The sequence below is a fragment of the Hyperolius riggenbachi genome, chromosome 4, assembly GCF_040937935.1.
Source record: "Hyperolius riggenbachi isolate aHypRig1 chromosome 4, aHypRig1.pri, whole genome shotgun sequence".
Classification (NCBI taxonomy): domain Eukaryota; kingdom Metazoa; phylum Chordata; class Amphibia; order Anura; family Hyperoliidae; genus Hyperolius; species Hyperolius riggenbachi.
This window is the reverse complement of record NC_090649.1, coordinates 50,795,686-50,821,519: the sequence shown is the minus strand read 5'-3', so window position 1 is coordinate 50,821,519 and position 25,834 is coordinate 50,795,686. Positions and strand designations below refer to the sequence as shown.

Below are 25,834 nucleotides of genomic sequence, written 5' to 3'. Positions count from 1 at the left end.
CGAACGTCAAAGGGGATGTAGCTCAGTGGTAGAGCGCATGCTTTGCATGTATGAGGCCCCGGGTTCAATCCCTGGCATCTCCAGCTTTTCTTCTACAAACTGCTAAGGCCCCCTTCCGCTACTGGATCCCATACCGGAAGCGCCAATGTTTCCTGCTGCAGATGCTTAGTGAGGTGTCAACAATTCTGACTTTAATGCAAACTCTTATTGTTCGTGAAATAAAAGGTTCCACCTATTTTGTGGGAAAAAAATTGTCCCTTAGCCAAATGCGGATATACTGAAAAATTTTAAAAATGATCCGTAACATCACTTTCCAACTTAAACAGCTGCTAATTACCATTTTCTGCTGTAGGAGATAAAGGCCTGCTGAGGTACCACGATGCTGCTGACAGCATTGGGGGATGTAGCTCAGAGGTAGAGCGCATGCTTCGCATGTATGAGGCCCCGGGTTCAATCCCCGGCATCTCCAGCTTTTCTTCTACAAACTGCAAAGTCCCCCTTGCGCTAATGGATGCCATACCGGAAGCGCCAATGTTTCCTGTTACAGATGCTTAGTGAGGTGTCAATATTTCTGACTTTCATGCAAACGCTATGCACCTTGGAATAGAGCCAATAAAATGCACTTCAGCCTCGTACACACTATGCAATTTCCCGCCAGATAGATGGGTCGAATAGATCAGGTCCGATCTGATTGCCGATCGTTTTTCTGATCGATTTGCATTGAAGTGATCAGAAAATCGATCGGAAATCCGATCGGATCTGTCGAAGATTATCTATCGACCCATCTGTCTGATGGGAAATTGCATGGTGTGTACCAGACTTTTTCTTTTAGGCCACACAGGAGGATGATTTAAGATTCAATGCAGGATTTAATCCAGGCCTTTGCAAGCAATTAAGCAGCATCAAGAGTCAGGAAGTGATGGAGGAGATAAAGATGACAAGAAGAGGTTAGGAAATGAATGATTGGCATGAATGAGAGTTTAACATCCAATATTACCCCTTAAGCAACCTGCTTGAGAAGCCAAGTTTTTAGAGGATCTTATCAAGCTTTAATATAATTTCAGGCAGAGAAACCTGTACCATTGATAGAACTTGCCATTTACCAGGTACTCAATGACAGCAGGTAGATTCTGAAAAGTGGTGTGCCGTACGAATCTACTCATTGTGCATCTCCATAGCGAACGTCAAAGGGGATGTAGCTCAGTGGTAGAGCGCATGCTTTGCATGTATGAGGCCCCGGGTTCAATCCCCGGCATCTCCAGCTTTTCTTCTACTAACTGCTAAGGCCCCCTTCTGCTACTGGATGCCATACCGGAAGCGCCAATGTTTCCTGCTTCAGATGCTTAGTGAGGTGTCAACAATTCTGACTTTAATGCAAACTCTTATTGTTCGTGAAATGAAAGGTTCCACCTATTTTGTGGGAAAAAAAATTGTCCCTTAGCCAAATGCGGATATACTGAAAAATTTTAAAAATGATCCGTAACATCACTTTCCAACTTAAACAGCTGCTAATTACCATTTTCTGCTGTAGGAGATAAAGGCCTGCTGAGGTACCACGACACTGCTGACAGCATTGGGGGATGTAGCTCAGAGGTAGAGCGCATGCTTCGCATGTATGAGGCCCCGGGTTCAATCCCTGGCATCTCCAGCTTTTCTTCTACAAACTGCAAAGTCCCCCTTGCGCTAATGGATCCCATACCGGAAGCGCCAATGTTTCCTGTTACAGATGCTTAGTGAGGTGTCAATATTTCTGACTTTCATGCAAACGCTATGCACCTTGGAATAGAGCCAATAAAATGCACTTCAGCCTCGTACACACTATGCAATTTCCCGCCAGATAGATGGGTCGAATAGATCAGGTCCGATCTGATTTCCGATCGTTTTTCTGATCGATTTGCATTGAAGTGATCAGAAAATCGATCGGAAATCCGATCGAATCTGTCGAAGATTATCTATCGACCCATCTGTCTGATGGGAAATTGCATGGTGTGTACCAGACTTTTTCTTTTAGGCCACACAGGAGGATGATTTAAGATTCAATGCAGGATTTAATCCAGGCCTTTGCAAGCAATTAAGCAGCATCAAGAGTCAGGAAGTGATGGAGGAGATAAAGATGACAAGAAGAGGTTAGGAAATGAATGATTGGCATGAATGAGAGTTTAACATCCAATATTACCCCTTAAGCAACCTCCTTGAGAAGCCAAGTTTTTAGAGGATCTTATCAAGCTTTAATATAATTTCAGGCAGAGAAACCTGTACCATTGATAGAACTTGCCATTTACCAGGTACTCAATGACAGCAGGTAGATTCTGAAAAGTGGTGTGCCGTACGAATCTACTCATTGTGCATCTCCATAGCGAACGTCAAAGGGGATGTAGCTCAGTGGTAGAGCGCATGCTTTGCATGTATGAGGCCCCAGGTTCAATCCCTGGCATCTCCAGCTTTTCTTCTACAAACTGCTAAGGCCCCCTTCCGCTACTGGATCCCATACCGGAAGCGCCAATGTTTCCTGCTGCAGATGCTTAGTGAGGTGTCAACAATTCTGACTTTAATGCAAACTCTTATTGTTCGTGAAATAAAAGGTTCCACCTATTTTGTGGGAAAAAAATTGTCCCTTAGCCAAATGCGGATATACTGAAAAATTTTAAAAATGATCCGTAACATCACTTTCCAACTTAAACAGCTGCTAATTACCATTTTCTGCTGTAGAAGATAAAGGCCTGCTGAGGTACCACGACACTGCTGACAGCATTGGGGGATGTAGCTCAGAGGTAGAGCGCATGCTTCGCATGTATGAGGCCCTGGGTTCAATCCCCGGCATCTCCAGCTTTTCTTCTACAAACTGCAAAGTCCCCCTTGCGCTAATGGATCCCATACCGGAAGCGCCAATGTTTCCTGTTACAGATGCTTAGTGAGGTGTCAATATTTCTGACTTTCATGCAAACGCTATGCACCTTGGAATAGAGCCAATAAAATGCACTTCAGACTCGTACACACTATGCAATTTCCCGCCAGATAGATGGGTCGAATAGATCAGGTCCGATCTGATTGCCGATCGTTTTTCTGATCGATTTGCATTGAAGTGATCAGAAAATCGATCGGAAATCCGATCGGATCTGTCGAAGATTATCTATCGACCCATCTGTCTAATGGGAAATTGCATGGTGTGTACCAGACTTTTTCTTTTAGGCCACACAGGAGGATGATTTAAGATTCAATGCAGGATTTAATCCAGGCCTTTGCAAGCAATTAAGCAGCATCAAGAGTCAGGAAGTGATGGAGGAGATAAAGATGACAAGAAGAAGTTAGGAAATGAATGATTGGCATGAATGAGAGTTTAACATCCAATATTACCCCTTAAGCAACCTGCTTGAGAAGCCAAGTTTTTAGAGGATCTTATCAAGCTTTAATATAATTTCAGGCAGAGAAACCTGTACCATTGATAGAACTTGCCATTTACCAGGTACTCAATGACAGCAGGTAGATTCTGAAAAGTGGTGTGCCGTACGAATCTACTCATTGTGCATCTCCATAGCGAACGTCAAAGGGGATGTAGCTCAGTGGTAGAGCGCATGCTTTGCATGTATGAGGCCCCGGGTTCAATCCCCGGCATCTCCAGCTTTTCTTCTACAAACTGCTAAGGCCCCCTTCCGCTACTGGATCCCATACCGGAAGCGCCAATGTTTCCTGCTGCAGATGCTTAGTGAGGTGTCAACAATTCTGACTTTAATGCAAACTCTTATTGTTCGTGAAATAAAAGGTTCCACCTATTTTGTGGGAAAAAAATTGTCCCTTAGCCAAATGCGGATATACTGAAAAATTTTAAAAATGATCCGTAACATCACTTTCCAACTTAAACAGCTGCTAATTACCATTTTCTGCTGTAGGAGATAAAGGCCTGCTGAGGTACCACGACACTGCTGACAGCATTGGGGGATGTAGCTCAGAGGTAGAGCGCATGCTTTGCATGTATGAGGCCCCGGGTTCAATCCCTGGCATCTCCAGCTTTTCTTCTACAAACTGCAAAGTCCCCCTTGCGCTAATGGATCCCATACCGGAAGCGCCAATGTTTCCTGTTACAGATGCTGAGTGAGGTGTCAATATTTCTGACTTTCATGCAAACGCTATGCACCTTGGAATAGAGCCAATAAAATGCACTTCAGCCTCGTACACACTATGCAATTTCCCACCAGATAGATGGGTCGAATAGATCAGGTCCGATCTGATTGCCGATCGTTTTTCTGATCGATTTGCATTGAAGTGATCAGAAAATCGATCGGAAATCCGATCGGATCTGTCGAAGATTATCTATCGACCCATCTGTCTGATGGGAAATTGCATGGTGTGTACCAGACTTTTTCTTTTAGGCCACACAGGAGGATGATTTAAGATTCAATGCAGGATTTAATCCAGGCCTTTGCAAGCAATTAAGCAGCATCAAGAGTCAGGAAGTGATGGAGGAGATAAAGATGACAAGAAGAGGTTAGGAAATGAATGATTGGCATGAATGAGAGTTTAACATCCAATATTACCCCTTAAGCAACCTGCTTGAGAAGCCAAGTTTTTAGAGGATCTTATCAAGCTTTAATATAATTTCAGGCAGAGAAACCTGTACCATTGATAGAACTTGCCATTTACCAGGTACTCAATGACAGCAGGTAGATTCTGAAAAGTGGTGTGCCGTACGAATCTACTCATTGTGCATCTCCATAGCGAATGTCAAAGGGGATGTAGCTCAGTGGTAGAGCGCATGCTTTGCATGTATGAGGCCCCGGGTTCAATCCCCGGCATCTCCAGCTTTTCTTCTACTAACTGCTAAGGCCCCCTTCTGCTACTGGATCCCATACCGGAAGCGCCAATGTTTCCTGCTGCAGATGCTTAGTGAGGTGTCAACAATTCTGACTTTAATGCAAACTCTTATTGTTCGTGAAATGAAAGGTTCCACCTATTTTGTGGGAAAAAAAATTGTCCCTTAGCCAAATGCGGATATACTGAAAAATTTTAAAAATGATCCGTAACATCACTTTCCAACTTAAACAGCTGCTAATTACCATTTTCTGCTGTAGGAGATAAAGGCCTGCTGAGGTACCACGACACTGCTGACAGCATTGGGGGATGTAGCTCAGAGGTAGAGCGCATGCTTTGCATGTATGAGGCCCCGGGTTCAATCCCTGGCATCTCCAGCTTTTCTTCTACAAACTGCAAAGTCCCCCTTGCGCTAATGGATCCCATACCGGAAGCGCCAATGTTTCCTGTTACAGATGCTGAGTGAGGTGTCAATATTTCTGACTTTCATGCAAACGCTATGCACCTTGGAATAGAGCCAATAAAATGCACTTCAGCCTCGTACACACTATGCAATTTCCCACCAGATAGATGGGTCGAATAGATCAGGTCCGATCTGATTGCCGATCGTTTTTCTGATCGATTTGCATTGAAGTGATCAGAAAATCGATCGGAAATCCGATCGGATCTGTCGAAGATTATCTATCGACCCATCTGTCTGATGGGAAATTGCATGGTGTGTACCAGACTTTTTCTTTTAGGCCACACAGGAGGATGATTTAAGATTCAATGCAGGATTTAATCCAGGCCTTTGCAAGCAATTAAGCAGCATCAAGAGTCAGGAAGTGATGGAGGAGATAAAGATGACAAGAAGAGGTTAGGAAATGAATGATTGGCATGAATGAGAGTTTAACATCCAATATTACCCCTTAAGCAACCTGCTTGAGAAGCCAAGTTTTTAGAGGATCTTATCAAGCTTTAATATAATTTCAGGCAGAGAAACCTGTACCATTGATAGAACTTGCCATTTACCAGGTACTCAATGACAGCAGGTAGATTCTGAAAAGTGGTGTGCCGTACGAATCTACTCATTGTGCATCTCCGTAGCGAACGTCAAAGGGGATGTAGCTTATTGGTAGAGCGCATGCTTTGCATGTATGAGGCCCCGGGTTCAATCCCCGGCAATCCCCGGCTTCGCATGTATGAGGCCCTGGGTTCAATCCCCGGCATCTCCAGCTTTTCTTCTACAAACTGCAAAGCCCCCTTGCGCTAATGGATCCCATACCGGAAGCGCCAATGTTTCCTGTTACAGATGCTTAGTGAGTTGTCAATATTTCTGACTTTCATGCAAACGCTATGCACCTTGGAATAGAGCCAATAAAATGCACTTCAGACTCGTACACACTATGCAATTTCCCGCCAGATAGATGGGTCGAATAGATCAGGTCCGATCTGATTGCTGATCGTTTTTCTGATCGATTTGCATTGAAGTGATCAGAAAATCGATCGGAAATCCGATCGGATCTGTCGAAGATTATCTATCGACCCATCCGTCTAATGGGAAATTGCATGGTGTGTACCAGACTTTTTCTTTTAGGCCACACAGGAGGATGATTTAAGATTCAATGCAGGATTTAATCCAGGCCTTTGCAAGCAATTAAGCAGCATCAAGAGTCAGGAAGTGATGGAGGAGATAAAGATGACAAGAAGAAGTTAGGAAATGAATGATTGGCATGAATGAGAGTTTAACATCCAATATTACCCCTTAAGCAACCTGCTTGAGAAGCCAAGTTTTTAGAGGATCTTATCAAGCTTTAATATAATTTCAGGCAGAGAAACCTGTACCATTGATAGAACTTGCCATTTACCAGGTACTCAATGACAGCAGGTAGATTCTGAAAAGTGGTGTGCCGTACGAATCTACTCATTGTGCATCTCCATAGCGAACGTCAAAGGGGATGTAGCTCAGTGGTAGAGCGCATGCTTTGCATGTATGAGGCCCCGGGTTCAATCCCCGGCATCTCCAGCTTTTCTTCTACAAACTGCTAAGGCCCCCTTCCGCTACTGGATCCCATATCGGAAGCGCCAATGTTTCCTGCTGCAGATGCTTAGTGAGGTGTCAACAATTCTGACTTTAATGCAAACTCTTATTGTTCGTGAAATGAAAGGTTCCACCTATTTTGTGGGAAAAAAATTGTCCCTTAGCCAAATGCGGATATACTGAAAAATTTTAAAAATGATCCGTAACATCACTTTCCAACTTAAACAGCTGCTAATTACCATTTTCTGCTGTAGGAGATAAAGGCCTGCTGAGGTACCACGACACTGCTGACAGCATTGGGGGATGTAGCTCAGAGGTAGAGCGCATGCTTCGCATGTATGAGGCCCTGGGTTCAATCCCCGGCATCTCCAGCTTTTCTTCTACAAACTGCAAAGTCCCCCTTGCGCTAATGGATCCCATACCGGAAGCGCCAATGTTTCCTGTTACAGATGCTTAGTGAGGTGTCAATATTTCTGACTTTCATGCAAACGCTATGCACCTTGGAATAGAGCCAATAAAATGCACTTCAGCCTCGTACACACTATGCAATTTCCCGCCAGATAGATGGGTCGAATAGATCAGGTCCGATCTGATTGCCGATCGTTTTTCTGATCGATTTGCATTGAAGTGATCAGAAAATCGATCGGAAATCCGATCGGATCTGTCGAAGATTATCTATCGACCCATCTGTCTGATGGGAAATTGCATGGTGTGTACCAGACTTTTTCTTTTAGGCCACACAGGAGGATGATTTAAGATTCAATGCAGGATTTAATCCAGGCCTTTGCAAGCAATTAAGCAGCATCAAGAGTCAGGAAGTGATGGAGGAGATAAAGATGACAAGAAGAGGTTAGGAAATGAATGATTGGCATGAATGAGAGTTTAACATCCAATATTACCCCTTAAGCAACCTGCTTGAGAAGCCAAGTTTTTAGAGGATCTTATCAAGCTTTAATATAATTTCAGGCAGAGAAACCTGTACCATTGATAGAACTTGCCATTTACCAGGTACTCAATGACAGCAGGTAGATTCTGAAAAGTGGTGTGCCGTACGAATCTACTCATTGTGCATCTCCATAGCGAACGTCAAAGGGGATGTAGCTCAGTGGTAGAGCGCATGCTTTGCATGTATGAGGCCCTGGGTTCAATCCCCGGCATCTCCAGCTTTTCTTCTACAAACTGCTAAGGCCCCCTTCCGCTACTGGATCCCATACCGGAAGCGCCAATGTTTCCTGCTGCAGATGCTTAGTGAGGTGTCAACAATTCTGACTTTAATGCAAACTCTTATTGTTCGTGAAATGAAAGGTTCCACCTATTTTGTGGGAAAAAAAATTGTCCCTTAGCCAAATGCGGATATACTGAAAAATTTTAAAAATGTTCCGTAACATCACTTTCCAACTTAAACAGCTGCTAATTACCATTTTCTGCTGTAGGAGATAAAGGCCTGCTGAGGTACCACGACACTGCTGACAGCATTGGGGGATGTAGCTCAGAGGTAGAGCGCATGCTTCGCATGTATGAGGCCCTGGGTTCAATCCCCGGCATCTCCAGCTTTTCTTCTACAAACTGCAAAGTCCCCCTTGCGCTAATGGATCCCATACCGGAAGCGCCAATGTTTCCTGTTACAGATGCTTAGTGAGGTGTCAATATTTCTGACTTTCATGCAAACGCTATGCACCTTGGAATAGAGCCAATAAAATGCACTTCAGCCTCGTACACACTATGCAATTTCCCGCCAGATAGATGGGTCGAATAGATCAGGTCCGATCTGATTGCCGATCGTTTTTCTGATCGATTTGCATTGAAGTGATCAGAAAATCGATCGGAAATCCGATCGGATCTGTCGAAGATTATCTATCGACCCATCTGTCTGATGGGAAATTGCATGGTGTGTACCAGACTTTTTCTTTTAGGCCACACAGGAGGATGATTTAAGATTCAATGCAGGATTTAATCCAGGCCTTTGCAAGCAATTAAGCAGCATCAAGAGTCAGGAAGTGATGGAGGAGATAAAGATGACAAGAAGAGGTTAGGAAATGAATGATTGGCATGAATGAGAGTTTAACATCCAATATTACCCCTTAAGCAACCTGCTTGAGAAGCCAAGTTTTTAGAGGATCTTATCAAGCTTTAATATAATTTCAGGCAGAGAAACCTGTACCATTGATAGAACTTGCCATTTACCAGGTACTCAATGACAGCAGGTAGATTCTGAAAAGTGGTGTGCCGTACGAATCTACTCATTGTGCATCTCCATAGCGAACGTCAAAGGGGATGTAGCTCAGTGGTAGAGCGCATGCTTTGCATGTATGAGGCCCCGGGTTCAATCCCCGGCATCTCCAGCTTTTCTTCTACAAACTGCTAAGGCCCCCTTCCGCTACTGGATCCCATACCGGAAGCGCCAATGTTTCCTGCTGCAGATGCTTAGTGAGGTGTCAACAATTCTGACTTTAATGCAAACTCTTATTGTTCGTGAAATAAAAGGTTCCACCTATTTTGTGGGAAAAAAATTGTCCCTTAGCCAAATGCGGATATACTGAAAAATTTTAAAAATGATCCGTAACATCACTTTCCAACTTAAACAGCTGCTAATTACCATTTTCTGCTGTAGGAGATAAAGGCCTGCTGAGGTACCACGACACTGCTGACAGCATTGGGGGATGTAGCTCAGAGGTAGAGCGCATGCTTTGCATGTATGAGGCCCCGGGTTCAATCCCTGGCATCTCCAGCTTTTCTTCTACAAACTGCAAAGTCCCCCTTGCGCTAATGGATCCCATACCGGAAGCGCCAATGTTTCCTGTTACAGATGCTGAGTGAGGTGTCAATATTTCTGACTTTCATGCAAACGCTATGCACCTTGGAATAGAGCCAATAAAATGCACTTCAGCCTCGTACACACTATGCAATTTCCCACCAGATAGATGGGTCGAATAGATCAGGTCCGATCTGATTGCCGATCGTTTTTCTGATCGATTTGCATTGAAGTGATCAGAAAATCGATCGGAAATCCGATCGGATCTGTCGAAGATTATCTATCGACCCATCTGTCTGATGGGAAATTGCATGGTGTGTACCAGACTTTTTCTTTTAGGCCACACAGGAGGATGATTTAAGATTCAATGCAGGATTTAATCCAGGCCTTTGCAAGCAATTAAGCAGCATCAAGAGTCAGGAAGTGATGGAGGAGATAAAGATGACAAGAAGAGGTTAGGAAATGAATGATTGGCATGAATGAGAGTTTAACATCCAATATTACCCCTTAAGCAACCTGCTTGAGAAGCCAAGTTTTTAGAGGATCTTATCAAGCTTTAATATAATTTCAGGCAGAGAAACCTGTACCATTGATAGAACTTGCCATTTACCAGGTACTCAATGACAGCAGGTAGATTCTGAAAAGTGGTGTGCCGTACGAATCTACTCATTGTGCATCTCCATAGCGAATGTCAAAGGGGATGTAGCTCAGTGGTAGAGCGCATGCTTTGCATGTATGAGGCCCCGGGTTCAATCCCCGGCATCTCCAGCTTTTCTTCTACTAACTGCTAAGGCCCCCTTCTGCTACTGGATCCCATACCGGAAGCGCCAATGTTTCCTGCTGCAGATGCTTAGTGAGGTGTCAACAATTCTGACTTTAATGCAAACTCTTATTGTTCGTGAAATGAAAGGTTCCACCTATTTTGTGGGAAAAAAAATTGTCCCTTAGCCAAATGCGGATATACTGAAAAATTTTAAAAATGATCCGTAACATCACTTTCCAACTTAAACAGCTGCTAATTACCATTTTCTGCTGTAGGAGATAAAGGCCTGCTGAGGTACCACGACACTGCTGACAGCATTGGGGGATGTAGCTCAGAGGTAGAGCGCATGCTTTGCATGTATGAGGCCCCGGGTTCAATCCCTGGCATCTCCAGCTTTTCTTCTACAAACTGCAAAGTCCCCCTTGCGCTAATGGATCCCATACCGGAAGCGCCAATGTTTCCTGTTACAGATGCTGAGTGAGGTGTCAATATTTCTGACTTTCATGCAAACGCTATGCACCTTGGAATAGAGCCAATAAAATGCACTTCAGCCTCGTACACACTATGCAATTTCCCACCAGATAGATGGGTCGAATAGATCAGGTCCGATCTGATTGCCGATCGTTTTTCTGATCGATTTGCATTGAAGTGATCAGAAAATCGATCGGAAATCCGATCGGATCTGTCGAAGATTATCTATCGACCCATCTGTCTGATGGGAAATTGCATGGTGTGTACCAGACTTTTTCTTTTAGGCCACACAGGAGGATGATTTAAGATTCAATGCAGGATTTAATCCAGGCCTTTGCAAGCAATTAAGCAGCATCAAGAGTCAGGAAGTGATGGAGGAGATAAAGATGACAAGAAGAGGTTAGGAAATGAATGATTGGCATGAATGAGAGTTTAACATCCAATATTACCCCTTAAGCAACCTGCTTGAGAAGCCAAGTTTTTAGAGGATCTTATCAAGCTTTAATATAATTTCAGGCAGAGAAACCTGTACCATTGATAGAACTTGCCATTTACCAGGTACTCAATGACAGCAGGTAGATTCTGAAAAGTGGTGTGCCGTACGAATCTACTCATTGTGCATCTCCGTAGCGAACGTCAAAGGGGATGTAGCTTATTGGTAGAGCGCATGCTTTGCATGTATGAGGCCCCGGGTTCAATCCCCGGCAATCCCCGGCTTCGCATGTATGAGGCCCTGGGTTCAATCCCCGGCATCTCCAGCTTTTCTTCTACAAACTGCAAAGCCCCCTTGCGCTAATGGATCCCATACCGGAAGCGCCAATGTTTCCTGTTACAGATGCTTAGTGAGTTGTCAATATTTCTGACTTTCATGCAAACGCTATGCACCTTGGAATAGAGCCAATAAAATGCACTTCAGACTCGTACACACTATGCAATTTCCCGCCAGATAGATGGGTCGAATAGATCAGGTCCGATCTGATTGCTGATCGTTTTTCTGATCGATTTGCATTGAAGTGATCAGAAAATCGATCGGAAATCCGATCGGATCTGTCGAAGATTATCTATCGACCCATCCGTCTAATGGGAAATTGCATGGTGTGTACCAGACTTTTTCTTTTAGGCCACACAGGAGGATGATTTAAGATTCAATGCAGGATTTAATCCAGGCCTTTGCAAGCAATTAAGCAGCATCAAGAGTCAGGAAGTGATGGAGGAGATAAAGATGACAAGAAGAAGTTAGGAAATGAATGATTGGCATGAATGAGAGTTTAACATCCAATATTACCCCTTAAGCAACCTGCTTGAGAAGCCAAGTTTTTAGAGGATCTTATCAAGCTTTAATATAATTTCAGGCAGAGAAACCTGTACCATTGATAGAACTTGCCATTTACCAGGTACTCAATGACAGCAGGTAGATTCTGAAAAGTGGTGTGCCGTACGAATCTACTCATTGTGCATCTCCATAGCGAACGTCAAAGGGGATGTAGCTCAGTGGTAGAGCGCATGCTTTGCATGTATGAGGCCCCGGGTTCAATCCCCGGCATCTCCAGCTTTTCTTCTACAAACTGCTAAGGCCCCCTTCCGCTACTGGATCCCATATCGGAAGCGCCAATGTTTCCTGCTGCAGATGCTTAGTGAGGTGTCAACAATTCTGACTTTAATGCAAACTCTTATTGTTCGTGAAATGAAAGGTTCCACCTATTTTGTGGGAAAAAAATTGTCCCTTAGCCAAATGCGGATATACTGAAAAATTTTAAAAATGATCCGTAACATCACTTTCCAACTTAAACAGCTGCTAATTACCATTTTCTGCTGTAGGAGATAAAGGCCTGCTGAGGTACCACGACACTGCTGACAGCATTGGGGGATGTAGCTCAGAGGTAGAGCGCATGCTTCGCATGTATGAGGCCCTGGGTTCAATCCCCGGCATCTCCAGCTTTTCTTCTACAAACTGCAAAGTCCCCCTTGCGCTAATGGATCCCATACCGGAAGCGCCAATGTTTCCTGTTACAGATGCTTAGTGAGGTGTCAATATTTCTGACTTTCATGCAAACGCTATGCACCTTGGAATAGAGCCAATAAAATGCACTTCAGCCTCGTACACACTATGCAATTTCCCGCCAGATAGATGGGTCGAATAGATCAGGTCCGATCTGATTGCCGATCGTTTTTCTGATCGATTTGCATTGAAGTGATCAGAAAATCGATCGGAAATCCGATCGGATCTGTCGAAGATTATCTATCGACCCATCTGTCTGATGGGAAATTGCATGGTGTGTACCAGACTTTTTCTTTTAGGCCACACAGGAGGATGATTTAAGATTCAATGCAGGATTTAATCCAGGCCTTTGCAAGCAATTAAGCAGCATCAAGAGTCAGGAAGTGATGGAGGAGATAAAGATGACAAGAAGAGGTTAGGAAATGAATGATTGGCATGAATGAGAGTTTAACATCCAATATTACCCCTTAAGCAACCTGCTTGAGAAGCCAAGTTTTTAGAGGATCTTATCAAGCTTTAATATAATTTCAGGCAGAGAAACCTGTACCATTGATAGAACTTGCCATTTACCAGGTACTCAATGACAGCAGGTAGATTCTGAAAAGTGGTGTGCCGTACGAATCTACTCATTGTGCATCTCCATAGCGAACGTCAAAGGGGATGTAGCTCAGTGGTAGAGCGCATGCTTTGCATGTATGAGGCCCTGGGTTCAATCCCCGGCATCTCCAGCTTTTCTTCTACAAACTGCTAAGGCCCCCTTCCGCTACTGGATCCCATACCGGAAGCGCCAATGTTTCCTGCTGCAGATGCTTAGTGAGGTGTCAACAATTCTGACTTTAATGCAAACTCTTATTGTTCGTGAAATGAAAGGTTCCACCTATTTTGTGGGAAAAAAAATTGTCCCTTAGCCAAATGCGGATATACTGAAAAATTTTAAAAATGTTCCGTAACATCACTTTCCAACTTAAACAGCTGCTAATTACCATTTTCTGCTGTAGGAGATAAAGGCCTGCTGAGGTACCACGACACTGCTGACAGCATTGGGGGATGTAGCTCAGAGGTAGAGCGCATGCTTCGCATGTATGAGGCCCTGGGTTCAATCCCCGGCATCTCCAGCTTTTCTTCTACAAACTGCAAAGTCCCCCTTGCGCTAATGGATCCCATACCGGAAGCGCCAATGTTTCCTGTTACAGATGCTTAGTGAGGTGTCAATATTTCTGACTTTCATGCAAACGCTATGCACCTTGGAATAGAGCCAATAAAATGCACTTCAGCCTCGTACACACTATGCAATTTCCCGCCAGATAGATGGGTCGAATAGATCAGGTCCGATCTGATTGCCGATCGTTTTTCTGATCGATTTGCATTGAAGTGATCAGAAAATCGATCGGAAATCCGATCGGATCTGTCGAAGATTATCTATCGACCCATCTGTCTGATGGGAAATTGCATGGTGTGTACCAGACTTTTTCTTTTAGGCCACACAGGAGGATGATTTAAGATTCAATGCAGGATTTAATCCAGGCCTTTGCAAGCAATTAAGCAGCATCAAGAGTCAGGAAGTGATGGAGGAGATAAAGATGACAAGAAGAGGTTAGGAAATGAATGATTGGCATGAATGAGAGTTTAACATCCAATATTACCCCTTAAGCAACCTGCTTGAGAAGCCAAGTTTTTAGAGGATCTTATCAAGCTTTAATATAATTTCAGGCAGAGAAACCTGTACCATTGATAGAACTTGCCATTTACCAGGTACTCAATGACAGCAGGTAGATTCTGAAAAGTGGTGTGCCGTACGAATCTACTCATTGTGCATCTCCATAGCGAACGTCAAAGGGGATGTAGCTCAGTGGTAGAGCGCATGCTTTGCATGTATGAGGCCCCGGGTTCAATCCCCGGCATCTCCAGCTTTTCTTCTACTAACTGCTAAGGCCCCCTTCTGCTACTGGATCCCATACCGGAAGCGCCAATGTTTCCTGCTGCAGATGCTTAGTGAGGTGTCAACAATTCTGACTTTAATGCAAACTCTTATTGTTCGTGAAATGAAAGGTTCCACCTATTTTGTGGGAAAAAAAATTGTCCCTTAGCCAAATGCGGATATACTGAAAAATTTTAAAAATGATCCGTAACATCACTTTCCAACTTAAACAGCTGCTAATTACCATTTTCTGCTGTAGGAGATAAAGGCCTGCTGAGGTACCACGACACTGCTGACAGCATTGGGGGATGTAGCTCAGAGGTAGAGCGCATGCTTTGCATGTATGAGGCCCCGGGTTCAATCCCTGGCATCTCCAGCTTTTCTTCTACAAACTGCAAAGTCCCCCTTGCGCTAATGGATCCCATACCGGAAGCGCCAATGTTTCCTCTTACAGATGCTGAGTGAGGTGTCAATATTTCTGACTTTCATGCAAACGCTATGCACCTTGGAATAGAGCCAATAAAATGCACTTCAGCCTCGTACACACTATGCAATTTCCCACCAGATAGATGGGTCGAATAGATCAGGTCCGATCTGATTGCCGATCGTTTTTCTGATCGATTTGCATTGAAGTGATCAGAAAATCGATCGGAAATCCGATCGGATCTGTCGAAGATTATCTATCGACCCATCTGTCTGATGGGAAATTGCATGGTGTGTACCAGACTTTTTCTTTTAGGCCACACAGGAGGATGATTTAAGATTCAATGCAGGATTTAATCCAGGCCTTTGCAAGCAATTAAGCAGCATCAAGAGTCAGGAAGTGATGGAGGAGATAAAGATGACAAGAAGAGGTTAGGAAATGAATGATTGGCATGAATGAGAGTTTAACATCCAATATTACCCCTTAAGCAACCTGCTTGAGAAGCCAAGTTTTTAGAGGATCTTATCAAGCTTTAATATTATTTCAGGCAGAGAAACCTGTACCATTGATAGAACTTGCCATTTACCAGGTACTCAATGACAGCAGGTAGATTCTGAAAAGTGGTGTGCCGTACGAATCTACTCATTGTGCATCTCCGTAGCGAACGTCAAAGGGGATGTAGCTTATTGGTAGAGCGCATGCTTTGCATGTATGAGGCCCCGGGTTCAATCCCCGGCAATCCCCGGCTTCGCATGTATGAGGCCCTGGGTTCAATCCCCGGCATCTCCAGCTTTTCTTCTACAAACTGCAAAGCCCCCTTGCGCTAATGGATCCCATACCGGAAGCGCCAATGTTTCCTGTTACAGATGCTTAGTGAGTTGTCAATATTTCTGACTTTCATGCAAACGCTATGCACCTTGGAATAGAGCCAATAAAATGCACTTCAGACTCGTACACACTATGCAATTTCCCGCCAGATAGATGGGTCGAATAGATCAGGTCCGATCTGATTGCTGATCGTTTTTCTGATCGATTTGCATTGAAGTGATCAGAAAATCGATCGGAAATCCGATCGGATCTGTCGAAGATTATCTATCGACCCATCCGTCTAATGGGAAATTGCATGGTGTGTACCAGACTTTTTCTTTTAGGCCACACAGGAGGATGATTTAAGATTCAATGCAGGATTTAATCCAGGCCTTTGCAAGCAATTAAGCAGCATCAAGAGTCAGGAAGTGATGGAGGAGATAAAGATGACAAGAAGAAGTTAGGAAATGAATGATTGGCATGAATGAGAGTTTAACATCCAATATTACCCCTTAAGCAACCTGCTTGAGAAGCCAAGTTTTTAGAGGATCTTATCAAGCTTTAATATAATTTCAGGCAGAGAAACCTGTACCATTGATAGAACTTGCCATTTACCAGGTACTCAATGACAGCAGGTAGATTCTGAAAAGTGGTGTGCCGTACGAATCTACTCATTGTGCATCTCCATAGCGAACGTCAAAGGGGATGTAGCTCAGTGGTAGAGCGCATGCTTTGCATGTATGAGGCCCCGGGTTCAATCCCTGGCATCTCCAGCTTTTCTTCTACAAACTGCTAAGGCCCCCTTCCGCTACTGGATCCCATACCGGAAGCGCCAATGTTTCCTGCTGCAGATGCTTAGTGAGGTGTCAACAATTCTGACTTTAATGCAAACTCTTATTGTTCGTGAAATGAAAGGTTCCACCTATTTTGTGGGAAAAAAATTGTCCCTTAGCCAAATGCGGATATACTGAAAAATTTTAAAAATGATCCGTAACATCACTTTCCAACTTAAACAGCTGCTAATTACCATTTTCTGCTGTAGGAGATAAAGGCCTGCTGAGGTACCACGACACTGCTGACAGCATTGGGGGATGTAGCTCAGAGGTAGAGCGCATGCTTCGCATGTATGAGGCCCTGGGTTCAATCCCCGGCATCTCCAGCTTTTCTTCTACAAACTGCAAAGTCCCCCTTGCGCTAATGGATCCCATACCGGAAGCGCCAATGTTTCCTGTTACAGATGCTTAGTGAGGTGTCAATATTTCTGACTTTCATGCAAACGCTATGCACCTTGGAATAGAGCCAATAAAATGCACTTCAGCCTCGTACACACTATGCAATTTCCCGCCAGATAGATGGGTCGAATAGATCAGGTCCGATCTGATTGCCGATCGTTTTTCTGATCGATTTGCATTGAAGTGATCAGAAAATCGATCGGAAATCCGATCGGATCTGTCGAAGATTATCTATCGACCCATCTGTCTGATGGGAAATTGCATGGTGTGTACCAGACTTTTTCTTTTAGGCCACACAGGAGGATGATTTAAGATTCAATGCAGGATTTAATCCAGGCCTTTGCAAGCAATTAAGCAGCATCAAGAGTCAGGAAGTGATGGAGGAGATAAAGATGACAAGAAGAGGTTAGGAAATGAATGATTGGCATGAATGAGAGTTTAACATCCAATATTACCCCTTAAGCAACCTGCTTGAGAAGCCAAGTTTTTAGAGGATCTTATCAAGCTTTAATATAATTTCAGGCAGAGAAACCTGTACCATTGATAGAACTTGCCATTTACCAGGTACTCAATGACAGCAGGTAGATTCTGAAAAGTGGTGTGCCGTACGAATCTACTCATTGTGCATCTCCATAGCGAACGTCAAAGGGGATGTAGCTCAGTGGTAGAGCGCATGCCTTGCATGTATGAGGCCCCGGGTTCAATCCCCGGCATCTCCAGCTTTTCTTCTACAAACTGCTAAGGCCCCCTTCTGCTACTGGATCCCATACCGGAAGCGCCAATGTTTCCTGCTGCAGATGCTTAGTGAGGTGTCAACAATTCTGACTTTAATGCAAACTCTTATTGTTCGTGAAATAAAAGGTTCCACCTATTTTGTGGGAAAAAAATTGTCCCTTAGCCAAATGCGGATATACTGAAAAATTTTAAAAATGATCCGTAACATCACTTTCCAACTTAAACAGCTGCTAATTACCATTTTCTGCTGTAGGAGATAAAGGCCTGCTGAGGTACCACGACGCTGCTGACAGCATTGGGGGATGTAGCTCAGAGGTAGAGCGCATGCTTTGCATGTATGAGGCCCCGGGTTCAATCCCCGGCATCTCCAGCTTTTCTTCTACAAACTGCAAAGTCCCCCTTGCGCTAATGGATGCCATACCGGAAGCGCCAATGTTTCCTGTTACAGATGCTTAGTGAGGTGTCAATATTTCTGACTTTCATGCAAACGCTATGCACCTTGGAATAGAGCCAATAAAATGCACTTCAGCCTCGTACACACTATGCAATTTCCCGCCAGATAGATGGGTCGAATAGATCAGGTCCGATCTGATTTCCGATCGTTTTTCTGATCGATTTGCATTGAAGTGATCAGAAAATCGATCGGAAATCCGATCGGATCTGTCGAAGATTATCTATCGACCCATCTGTCTGATGGGAAATTGCATGGTGTGTACCAGACTTTTTCTTTTAGGCCACACAGGAGGATGATTTAAGATTCAATGCAGGATTTAATCCAGGCCTTTGCAAGCAATTAAGCAGCATCAAGAGTCAGGAAGTGATGGAGGAGATAAAGATGACAAGAAGAGGTTAGGAAATGAATGATTGGCATGAATGAGAGTTTAACATCCAATATTACCCCTTAAGCAACCTGCTTGAGAAGCCAAGTTTTTAGAGGATCTTATCAAGCTTTAATATAATTTCAGGCAGAGAAACCTGTACCATTGATAGAACTTGCCATTTACCAGGTACTCAATGACAGCAGGTAGATTCTGAAAAGTGGTGTGCCGTACGAATCTACTCATTGTGCATCTCCATAGCGAACGTCAAAGGGGATGTAGCTCAGTGGTAGAGCGCATGCTTTGCATGTATGAGGCCCCGGGTTCAATCCCCGGCATCTCCAGCTTTTCTTCTACAAACTGCTAAGGCCCCCTTCCGCTACTGGATCCCATACCGGAAGTGCCAATGTTTCCTGCTGCAGATGCTTAGTGAGGTGTCAACAATTCTGACTTTAATGCAAACTCTTATTGTTCGTGAAATAAAAGGTTCCACCTATTTTGTGGGAAAAAAATTGTCCCTTAGCCAAATGCGGATATACTGAAAAATTTTAAAAATGATCCGTAACATCACTTTCCAACTTAAACAGCTGCTAATTACCATTTTCTGCTGTAGGAGATAAAGGCCTGCTGAGGTACCACGACGCTGCTGACAGCATTGGGGGATGTAGCTCAGAGGTAGAGCGCATGCTTCGCATGTATGAGGCCCCGGGTTCAATCCCCGGCATCTCCAGCTTTTCTTCTACAAACTGCAAAGTCCCCCTTGCGCTAATGGATGCCATACCGGAAGCGCCAATGTTTCCTGTTACAGATGCTTAGTGAGGTGTCAATATTTCTGACTTTCATGCAAACGCTATGCACCTTGGAATAGAGCCAATAAAATGCACTTCAGCCTCGTACACACTATGCAATTTCCCGCCAGATAGATGGGTCGAATAGATCAGGTCCGATCTGATTTCCGATCGTTTTTCTGATCGATTTGCATTGAAGTGATCAGAAAATCGATCGGAAATCCGATCGGATCTGTCGAAGATTATCTATCGACCCATCTGTCTGATGGGAAATTGCATGGTGTGTACCAGACTTTTTCTTTTAGGCCACACAGGAGGATGATTTAAGATTCAATGCAGGATTTAATCCAGGCCTTTGCAAGCAATTAAGCAGCATCAAGAGTCAGGAAGTGATGGAGGAGATAAAGATGACAAGAAGAGGTTAGGAAATGAATGATTGGCATGAATGAGAGTTTAACATCCAATATTACCCCTTAAGCAACCTGCTTGAGAAGCCAAGTTTTTAGAGGATCTTATCAAGCTTTAATATAATTTCAGGCAGAGAAACCTGTACCATTGATAGAACTTGCCATTTACCAGGTACTCAATGACAGCAGGTAGATTCTGAAAAGTGGTGTGCCGTACGAATCTACTCATTGTGCATCTCCATAGCGAACGTCAAAGGGGATGTAGCTCAGTGGTAGAGCGCATGCTTTGCATGTATGAGGCCCCGGGTTCAATCCCCGGCATCTCCAGCTTTTCTTCTACAAACTGCTAAGGCCCCCTTCCGCTACTGGATCCCATACCGGAAGTGCCAATGTTTCCTGCTGCAGATGCTTAGTGAGGTGTCAACAATTCTGACTTTAATGCAAACTCTTATTGTTCGTGAAATAAAAGGTTCCACCTATTTTGTGGGAAAAAAATTGTCCCTTAGCCAAATGCGGATATACTGAAAAATTTTAAAAATGATCCGTAACATCACTTTCCAACTTAAACAGCTGCTAATTACCATTTTCTGCTGTAGGAGATAAAGGCCTGCTGAGGTACCACGACGCTGCTGACAGCATTGGGGGATGTAGCTCAGAGGTAGAGCGCATGCTTCGCATGTATGAGGCCCCGGGTTCAATCCCCGGCATCTCCAGCTTTTCTTCTACAAACTGCAAAGTCCCCCTTGCGCTAATGGATGCCATACCGGAAGCGCCAATGTTTCCTGTTACAGATGCTTAGTGAGGTGTCAATATTTCTGACTTTCATGCAAACGCTATGCACCTTGGAATAGAGCCAATAAAATGCACTTCAGCCTCGTACACACTATGCAATTTCCCGCCAGATAGATGGGTCGAATAGATCAGGTCCGATCGTTTTTCTGATCGATTTGCATTGAAGTGATCAGAAAATCGATCGGAAATCCGATCGGATCTGTCGAAGATTATCTATCGACCCATCTGTCTGATGGGAAATTGCATGGTGTGTACCAGACTTTTTCTTTTAGGCCACACAGGAGGATGATTTAAGATTCAATGCAGGATTTAATCCAGGCCTTTGCAAGCAATTAAGCAGCATCAAGAGTCAGGAAGTGATGGAGGAGATAAAGATGACAAGAAGAGGTTAGGAAATGAATGATTGGCATGAATGAGAGTTTAACATCCAATATTACCCCTTAAGCAACCTGCTTGAGAAGCCAAGTTTTTAGAGGATCTTATCAAGCTTTAATATAATTTCAGGCAGAGAAACCTGTACCATTGATAGAACTTGCCATTTACCAGGTACTCAATGACAGCAGGTAGATTCTGAAAAGTGGTGTGCCGTACGAATCTACTCATTGTGCATCTCCATAGCGAACGTCAAAGGGGATGTAGCTCAGTGGTAGAGCGCATGCTTTGCATGTATGAGGCCCCGGGTTCAATCCCCGGCATCTTCAGCTTTTCTTCTACAAACTGCTAAGGCCCCCTTCCGCTACTGGATCCCATACCGGAAGCGCCAATGTTTCCTGCTGCAGATGCTTAGTGAGGTGTCAACAATTCTGACTTTAATGCAAACTCTTATTGTTCGTGAAATAAAAGGTTCCACCTATTTTGTGGGAAAAAAATTGTCCCTTAGCCAAATGCGGATATACTGAAAAATTTTAAAAATGATCCGTAACATCACTTTCCAACTTAAACAGCTGCTAATTACCATTTTCTGCTGTAGGAGATAAAGGCCTGCTGAGGTACCACGACGCTGCTGACAGCATTGGGGGATGTAGCTCAGAGGTAGAGCGCATGCTTCGCATGTATGAGGCCCCGGGTTCAATCCCCGGCATCTCCAGCTTTTCTTCTACAAACTGCAAAGTCCCCCTTGCGCTAATGGATGCCATACCGGAAGCGCCAATGTTTCCTGTTACAGATGCTTAGTGAGGTGTCAATATTTCTGACTTTCATGCAAACGCTATGCACCTTGGAATAGAGCCAATAAAATGCACTTCAGCCTCGTACACACTATGCAATTTCCCGCCAGATAGATGGGTCGAATAGATCAGGTCCGATCTGATTTCCGATCGTTTTTCTGATCGATTTGCATTGAAGTGATCAGAAAATCGATCGGAAATCCGATCGGATCTGTCGAAGATTATCTATCGACCCATCTGTCTGATGGGAAATTGCATGGTGTGTACCAGACTTTTTCTTTTAGGCCACACAGGAGGATGATTTAAGATTCAATGCAGGATTTAATCCAGGCCTTTGCAAGCAATTAAGCAGCATCAAGAGTCAGGAAGTGATGGAGGAGATAAAGATGACAAGAAGAGGTTAGGAAATGAATGATTGGCATGAATGAGAGTTTAACATCCAATATTACCCCTTAAGCAACCTGCTTGAGAAGCCAAGTTTTTAGAGGATCTTATCAAGCTTTAATATAATTTCAGGCAGAGAAACCTGTACCATTGATAGAACTTGCCATTTACCAGGTACTCAATGACAGCAGGTAGATTCTGAAAAGTGGTGTGCCGTACGAATCTACTCATTGTGCATCTCCATAGCGAACGTCAAAGGGGATGTAGCTCAGTGGTAGAGCGCATGCTTTGCATGTATGAGGCCCCGGGTTCAATCCCCGGCATCTCCAGCTTTTCTTCTACAAACTGCTAAGGCCCCCTTCCGCTACTGGATCCCATACCGGAAGCGCCAATGTTTCCTGCTGCAGATGCTTAGTGAGGTGTCAACAATTCTGACTTTAATGCAAACTCTTATTGTTCGTGAAATAAAAGGTTCCACCTATTTTGTGGGAAAAAAATTGTCCCTTAGCCAAATGCGGATATACTGAAAAATTTTAAAAATGATCCGTAACATCACTTTCCAACTTAAACAGCTGCTAATTACCATTTTCTGCTGTAGGAGATAAAGGCCTGCTGAGGTACCACGACGCTGCTGACAGCATTGGGGGATGTAGCTCAGAGGTAGAGCGCATGCTTCGCATGTATGAGGCCCCGGGTTCAATCCCCGGCATCTCCAGCTTTTCTTCTACAAACTGCAAAGTCCCCCTTGCGCTAATGGATGCCATACCGGAAGCGCCAATGTTTTCTGTTACAGACGCTTAGTGAGGTGTCAATATTTCTGACTTTCATGCAAACGCTATGCACCTTGGAATAGAGCCAATAAAATGCACTTCAGCCTCGTACACACTATGCAATTTCCCGCCAGATAGATGGGTCGAATAGATCAGGTCCGATCTGAATGCCGATCGTTTTTCTGCTCGATTTGCATTGAAGTGATCAGAAAATCGATCGGAAATCCGATCGGATCTGTCGAAGATTATCTATCGACCCATCTGTCTGATGGGAAATTGCATGGTGTGTACCAGACTTTTTCTTTTAGGCCACACAGGAGGATGATTTAAGATTCAATGCAGGATTTAATCCAGGCCTTTGCAAGCAATTAAGCAGCATCAAGAGTCAGGAAGTGATGGAGGAGATAAAGATGACAAGAAGAGGTTAGGAAATGAATGATTGGCATGAATGAGAGTTTAACATCCAATATTACCCCTTAAGCAACCTGCTTGAGAAGCCAAGTTTTTAGAGGATCTTATCAAGCTTTAATATAATTTCAGGCAGAGAAACCTGTACCATTGATAGAACTTGCCATTTACCAGGTACTCAATGACAGCAGGTAGATTCTGAAAAGTGGTGTGCCGTACGAATCTACTCATTGTGCATCTCCATAGCGAACGTCAAAGGGGATGTAGCTCAGTGGTAGAGCGCATGCTTTGCATGTATGAGGCCCCGGGTTCAATCCCCGGCATCTCCAGCTTTTCTTCTACTAACTGCTAAGGCCCCCTTCCGCTACTGGATCCCATACCGGAAGCGCCAATGTTTCCTGCTGCAGATGCTTAGTGAGGTGTCAACAATTCTGACTTTAATGCAAACTCTTATTGTTCGTGAAATGAAAGGTTCCACCTATTTTGTGGGAAAAAAAATTGTCCCTTAGCCAAATGCGGATATACTGAAAAATTTTAAAAATGATCCGTAACATCACTTTCCAACTTAAACAGCTGCTAATTACCATTTTCTGCTGTAGGAGATAAAGGCCTGCTGAGGTACCACGACACTGCTGACAGCATTGGGGGATGTAGCTCAGAGGTAGAGCGCATGCTTCGCATGTATGAGGCCCCGGGTTCAATCCCTGGCATCTCCAGCTTTTCTTCTACAAACTGCAAAGTCCCCCTTGCGCTAATGGATCCCATACCGGAAGCGCCAATGTTTCCTGTTACAGATGCTTAGTGAGGTGTCAATATTTCTGACTTTCATGCAAATGCTATGCACCTTGGAATAGAGCCAATAAAATGCACTTCAGCCTCGTACACACTATGCAATTTCCCGCCAGATAGATGGGTCGAATAGATCAGGTCCGATCTGATTGCCGATCGTTTTTCTGATCGATTTGCATTGAAGTGATCAGAAAATCGATCGGAAATCCGATCGAATCTGTCGAAGATTATCTATCGACCCATCTGTCTGATGGGAAATTGCATGGTGTGTACCAGACTTTTTCTTTTAGGCCACACAGGAGGATGATTTAAGATTCAATGCAGGATTTAATCCAGGCCTTTGCAAGCAATTAAGCAGCATCAAGAGTCAGGAAGTGATGGAGGAGATAAAGATGACAAGAAGAGGTTAGGAAATGAATGATTGGCATGAATGAGAGTTTAACATCCAATATTACCCCTTAAGCAACCTCCTTGAGAAGCCAAGTTTTTAGAGGATCTTATCAAGCTTTAATATAATTTCAGGCAGAGAAACCTGTACCATTGATAGAACTTGCCATTTACCAGGTACTCAATGACAGCAGGTAGATTCTGAAAAGTGGTGTGCCGTACGAATCTACTCATTGTGCATCTCCATAGCGAACGTCAAAGGGGATGTAGCTCAGTGGTAGAGCGCATGCTTTGCATGTATGAGGCCCCGGGTTCAATCCCCGGCATCTCCAGCTTTTCTTCTACAAACTGCTAAGGCCCCCTTCCGCTACTGGATCCCATACCGGAAGCGCCAATGTTTCCTGCTGCAGATGCTTAGTGAGGTGTCAACAATTCTGACTTTAATGCAAACTCTTATTGTTCGTGAAATAAAAGGTTCCACCTATTTTGTGGGAAAAAAATTGTCCCTTAGCCAAATGCGGATATACTGAAAATTTTTAAAAATGATCCGTAACATCACTTTCCAACTTAAACAGCTGCTAATTACCATTTTCTGCTGTAGGAGATAAAGGCCTGCTGAGGTACCACGACGCTGCTGACAGCATTGGGGGATGTAGCTCAGAGGTAGAGCGCATGCTTCGCATGTATGAGGCCCCGGGTACAATCCCCGGCATCTCCAGCTTTTCTTCTACAAACTGCAAAGTCCCCCTTGCGCTAATGGATCCCATACCGGAAGCGCCAATGTTTCCTGTTACAGATGCTTAGTGAGGTGTCAATATTTCTGACTTTCATGCAAACGCTATGCACCTTGGAATAGAGCCAATAAAATGCACTTCAGCCTCGTACACACTATGCAATTTCCCGCCAGATAGATGGGTCGAATAGATCAGGTCCGATCTGATTTCCGATCGTTTTTCTGATCGATTTGCATTGAAGTGATCAGAAAATCGATCGGAAATCCGATCGAATCTGTCGAAGATTATCTATCGACCCATCCGTCTGATGGGAAATTGCATGGTGTGTACCAGACTTTTTCTTTTAGGCCACACAGGAGGATGATTTAAGATTCAATGCAGGATTTAATCCAGGCCTTTGCAAGCAATTAAGCAGCATCAAGAGTCAGGAAGTGATGGAGGAGATAAAGATGACAAGAAGAGGT

General features: G+C 44.0%; 43 non-coding genes across 43 annotated transcripts; all 43 read left to right on the top strand.

Annotated features, from left to right (window-relative positions):
- The first annotated feature begins 11 nt into the window (after positions 1-11).
- Positions 12-83, top strand: TRNAA-UGC (transfer RNA alanine (anticodon UGC)). The gene has a single exon. It is a non-coding gene; the product is annotated as a tRNA-Ala (tRNA).
- A 314-nt stretch (positions 84-397) lies between these two features.
- Positions 398-469, top strand: TRNAA-CGC (transfer RNA alanine (anticodon CGC)). Its single transcript has one exon. It is a non-coding gene; the product is annotated as a tRNA-Ala (tRNA).
- Positions 470-1,189: 720 nt separating this feature from the next.
- Positions 1,190-1,261, top strand: TRNAA-UGC (transfer RNA alanine (anticodon UGC)). Its single transcript has one exon. It is a non-coding gene; the product is annotated as a tRNA-Ala (tRNA).
- A 315-nt stretch (positions 1,262-1,576) lies between these two features.
- TRNAA-CGC (transfer RNA alanine (anticodon CGC)) lies at positions 1,577-1,648 on the top strand. The gene has a single exon. It is a non-coding gene; the product is annotated as a tRNA-Ala (tRNA).
- Positions 1,649-2,368: 720 nt separating this feature from the next.
- On the top strand, positions 2,369-2,440 carry TRNAA-UGC (transfer RNA alanine (anticodon UGC)). Its single transcript has one exon. It is a non-coding gene; the product is annotated as a tRNA-Ala (tRNA).
- Positions 2,441-2,754: 314 nt separating this feature from the next.
- TRNAA-CGC (transfer RNA alanine (anticodon CGC)) lies at positions 2,755-2,826 on the top strand. The gene has a single exon. It is a non-coding gene; the product is annotated as a tRNA-Ala (tRNA).
- Positions 2,827-3,546: 720 nt separating this feature from the next.
- TRNAA-UGC (transfer RNA alanine (anticodon UGC)) lies at positions 3,547-3,618 on the top strand. Its single transcript has one exon. It is a non-coding gene; the product is annotated as a tRNA-Ala (tRNA).
- Positions 3,619-3,932: 314 nt separating this feature from the next.
- On the top strand, positions 3,933-4,004 carry TRNAA-UGC (transfer RNA alanine (anticodon UGC)). Its single transcript has one exon. It is a non-coding gene; the product is annotated as a tRNA-Ala (tRNA).
- Positions 4,005-4,724: 720 nt separating this feature from the next.
- On the top strand, positions 4,725-4,796 carry TRNAA-UGC (transfer RNA alanine (anticodon UGC)). The gene has a single exon. It is a non-coding gene; the product is annotated as a tRNA-Ala (tRNA).
- A 315-nt stretch (positions 4,797-5,111) lies between these two features.
- Positions 5,112-5,183, top strand: TRNAA-UGC (transfer RNA alanine (anticodon UGC)). Its single transcript has one exon. It is a non-coding gene; the product is annotated as a tRNA-Ala (tRNA).
- A 720-nt stretch (positions 5,184-5,903) lies between these two features.
- Positions 5,904-5,976, top strand: TRNAA-UGC (transfer RNA alanine (anticodon UGC)). The gene has a single exon. It is a non-coding gene; the product is annotated as a tRNA-Ala (tRNA).
- A 763-nt stretch (positions 5,977-6,739) lies between these two features.
- Positions 6,740-6,811, top strand: TRNAA-UGC (transfer RNA alanine (anticodon UGC)). The gene has a single exon. It is a non-coding gene; the product is annotated as a tRNA-Ala (tRNA).
- Positions 6,812-7,125: 314 nt separating this feature from the next.
- Positions 7,126-7,197, top strand: TRNAA-CGC (transfer RNA alanine (anticodon CGC)). The gene has a single exon. It is a non-coding gene; the product is annotated as a tRNA-Ala (tRNA).
- Positions 7,198-7,917: 720 nt separating this feature from the next.
- TRNAA-UGC (transfer RNA alanine (anticodon UGC)) lies at positions 7,918-7,989 on the top strand. The gene has a single exon. It is a non-coding gene; the product is annotated as a tRNA-Ala (tRNA).
- Positions 7,990-8,304: 315 nt separating this feature from the next.
- On the top strand, positions 8,305-8,376 carry TRNAA-CGC (transfer RNA alanine (anticodon CGC)). Its single transcript has one exon. It is a non-coding gene; the product is annotated as a tRNA-Ala (tRNA).
- Positions 8,377-9,096: 720 nt separating this feature from the next.
- On the top strand, positions 9,097-9,168 carry TRNAA-UGC (transfer RNA alanine (anticodon UGC)). The gene has a single exon. It is a non-coding gene; the product is annotated as a tRNA-Ala (tRNA).
- Positions 9,169-9,482: 314 nt separating this feature from the next.
- Positions 9,483-9,554, top strand: TRNAA-UGC (transfer RNA alanine (anticodon UGC)). The gene has a single exon. It is a non-coding gene; the product is annotated as a tRNA-Ala (tRNA).
- Positions 9,555-10,274: 720 nt separating this feature from the next.
- On the top strand, positions 10,275-10,346 carry TRNAA-UGC (transfer RNA alanine (anticodon UGC)). Its single transcript has one exon. It is a non-coding gene; the product is annotated as a tRNA-Ala (tRNA).
- Positions 10,347-10,661: 315 nt separating this feature from the next.
- Positions 10,662-10,733, top strand: TRNAA-UGC (transfer RNA alanine (anticodon UGC)). Its single transcript has one exon. It is a non-coding gene; the product is annotated as a tRNA-Ala (tRNA).
- Positions 10,734-11,453: 720 nt separating this feature from the next.
- On the top strand, positions 11,454-11,526 carry TRNAA-UGC (transfer RNA alanine (anticodon UGC)). The gene has a single exon. It is a non-coding gene; the product is annotated as a tRNA-Ala (tRNA).
- Positions 11,527-12,289: 763 nt separating this feature from the next.
- TRNAA-UGC (transfer RNA alanine (anticodon UGC)) lies at positions 12,290-12,361 on the top strand. The gene has a single exon. It is a non-coding gene; the product is annotated as a tRNA-Ala (tRNA).
- Positions 12,362-12,675: 314 nt separating this feature from the next.
- TRNAA-CGC (transfer RNA alanine (anticodon CGC)) lies at positions 12,676-12,747 on the top strand. Its single transcript has one exon. It is a non-coding gene; the product is annotated as a tRNA-Ala (tRNA).
- A 720-nt stretch (positions 12,748-13,467) lies between these two features.
- Positions 13,468-13,539, top strand: TRNAA-UGC (transfer RNA alanine (anticodon UGC)). Its single transcript has one exon. It is a non-coding gene; the product is annotated as a tRNA-Ala (tRNA).
- Positions 13,540-13,854: 315 nt separating this feature from the next.
- On the top strand, positions 13,855-13,926 carry TRNAA-CGC (transfer RNA alanine (anticodon CGC)). Its single transcript has one exon. It is a non-coding gene; the product is annotated as a tRNA-Ala (tRNA).
- Positions 13,927-14,646: 720 nt separating this feature from the next.
- TRNAA-UGC (transfer RNA alanine (anticodon UGC)) lies at positions 14,647-14,718 on the top strand. Its single transcript has one exon. It is a non-coding gene; the product is annotated as a tRNA-Ala (tRNA).
- A 315-nt stretch (positions 14,719-15,033) lies between these two features.
- On the top strand, positions 15,034-15,105 carry TRNAA-UGC (transfer RNA alanine (anticodon UGC)). The gene has a single exon. It is a non-coding gene; the product is annotated as a tRNA-Ala (tRNA).
- Positions 15,106-15,825: 720 nt separating this feature from the next.
- TRNAA-UGC (transfer RNA alanine (anticodon UGC)) lies at positions 15,826-15,898 on the top strand. The gene has a single exon. It is a non-coding gene; the product is annotated as a tRNA-Ala (tRNA).
- A 763-nt stretch (positions 15,899-16,661) lies between these two features.
- TRNAA-UGC (transfer RNA alanine (anticodon UGC)) lies at positions 16,662-16,733 on the top strand. Its single transcript has one exon. It is a non-coding gene; the product is annotated as a tRNA-Ala (tRNA).
- A 314-nt stretch (positions 16,734-17,047) lies between these two features.
- TRNAA-CGC (transfer RNA alanine (anticodon CGC)) lies at positions 17,048-17,119 on the top strand. Its single transcript has one exon. It is a non-coding gene; the product is annotated as a tRNA-Ala (tRNA).
- Positions 17,120-17,839: 720 nt separating this feature from the next.
- TRNAA-UGC (transfer RNA alanine (anticodon UGC)) lies at positions 17,840-17,911 on the top strand. The gene has a single exon. It is a non-coding gene; the product is annotated as a tRNA-Ala (tRNA).
- A 314-nt stretch (positions 17,912-18,225) lies between these two features.
- Positions 18,226-18,297, top strand: TRNAA-UGC (transfer RNA alanine (anticodon UGC)). Its single transcript has one exon. It is a non-coding gene; the product is annotated as a tRNA-Ala (tRNA).
- A 720-nt stretch (positions 18,298-19,017) lies between these two features.
- On the top strand, positions 19,018-19,089 carry TRNAA-UGC (transfer RNA alanine (anticodon UGC)). The gene has a single exon. It is a non-coding gene; the product is annotated as a tRNA-Ala (tRNA).
- Positions 19,090-19,403: 314 nt separating this feature from the next.
- On the top strand, positions 19,404-19,475 carry TRNAA-CGC (transfer RNA alanine (anticodon CGC)). Its single transcript has one exon. It is a non-coding gene; the product is annotated as a tRNA-Ala (tRNA).
- A 720-nt stretch (positions 19,476-20,195) lies between these two features.
- Positions 20,196-20,267, top strand: TRNAA-UGC (transfer RNA alanine (anticodon UGC)). The gene has a single exon. It is a non-coding gene; the product is annotated as a tRNA-Ala (tRNA).
- Positions 20,268-20,581: 314 nt separating this feature from the next.
- TRNAA-CGC (transfer RNA alanine (anticodon CGC)) lies at positions 20,582-20,653 on the top strand. Its single transcript has one exon. It is a non-coding gene; the product is annotated as a tRNA-Ala (tRNA).
- Positions 20,654-21,361: 708 nt separating this feature from the next.
- Positions 21,362-21,433, top strand: TRNAA-UGC (transfer RNA alanine (anticodon UGC)). Its single transcript has one exon. It is a non-coding gene; the product is annotated as a tRNA-Ala (tRNA).
- A 314-nt stretch (positions 21,434-21,747) lies between these two features.
- TRNAA-CGC (transfer RNA alanine (anticodon CGC)) lies at positions 21,748-21,819 on the top strand. Its single transcript has one exon. It is a non-coding gene; the product is annotated as a tRNA-Ala (tRNA).
- Positions 21,820-22,539: 720 nt separating this feature from the next.
- On the top strand, positions 22,540-22,611 carry TRNAA-UGC (transfer RNA alanine (anticodon UGC)). Its single transcript has one exon. It is a non-coding gene; the product is annotated as a tRNA-Ala (tRNA).
- Positions 22,612-22,925: 314 nt separating this feature from the next.
- On the top strand, positions 22,926-22,997 carry TRNAA-CGC (transfer RNA alanine (anticodon CGC)). The gene has a single exon. It is a non-coding gene; the product is annotated as a tRNA-Ala (tRNA).
- A 720-nt stretch (positions 22,998-23,717) lies between these two features.
- On the top strand, positions 23,718-23,789 carry TRNAA-UGC (transfer RNA alanine (anticodon UGC)). Its single transcript has one exon. It is a non-coding gene; the product is annotated as a tRNA-Ala (tRNA).
- A 315-nt stretch (positions 23,790-24,104) lies between these two features.
- On the top strand, positions 24,105-24,176 carry TRNAA-CGC (transfer RNA alanine (anticodon CGC)). The gene has a single exon. It is a non-coding gene; the product is annotated as a tRNA-Ala (tRNA).
- A 720-nt stretch (positions 24,177-24,896) lies between these two features.
- Positions 24,897-24,968, top strand: TRNAA-UGC (transfer RNA alanine (anticodon UGC)). The gene has a single exon. It is a non-coding gene; the product is annotated as a tRNA-Ala (tRNA).
- Positions 24,969-25,282: 314 nt separating this feature from the next.
- On the top strand, positions 25,283-25,354 carry TRNAA-CGC (transfer RNA alanine (anticodon CGC)). The gene has a single exon. It is a non-coding gene; the product is annotated as a tRNA-Ala (tRNA).
- The last annotated feature ends 480 nt before the right edge of the window (positions 25,355-25,834 follow it).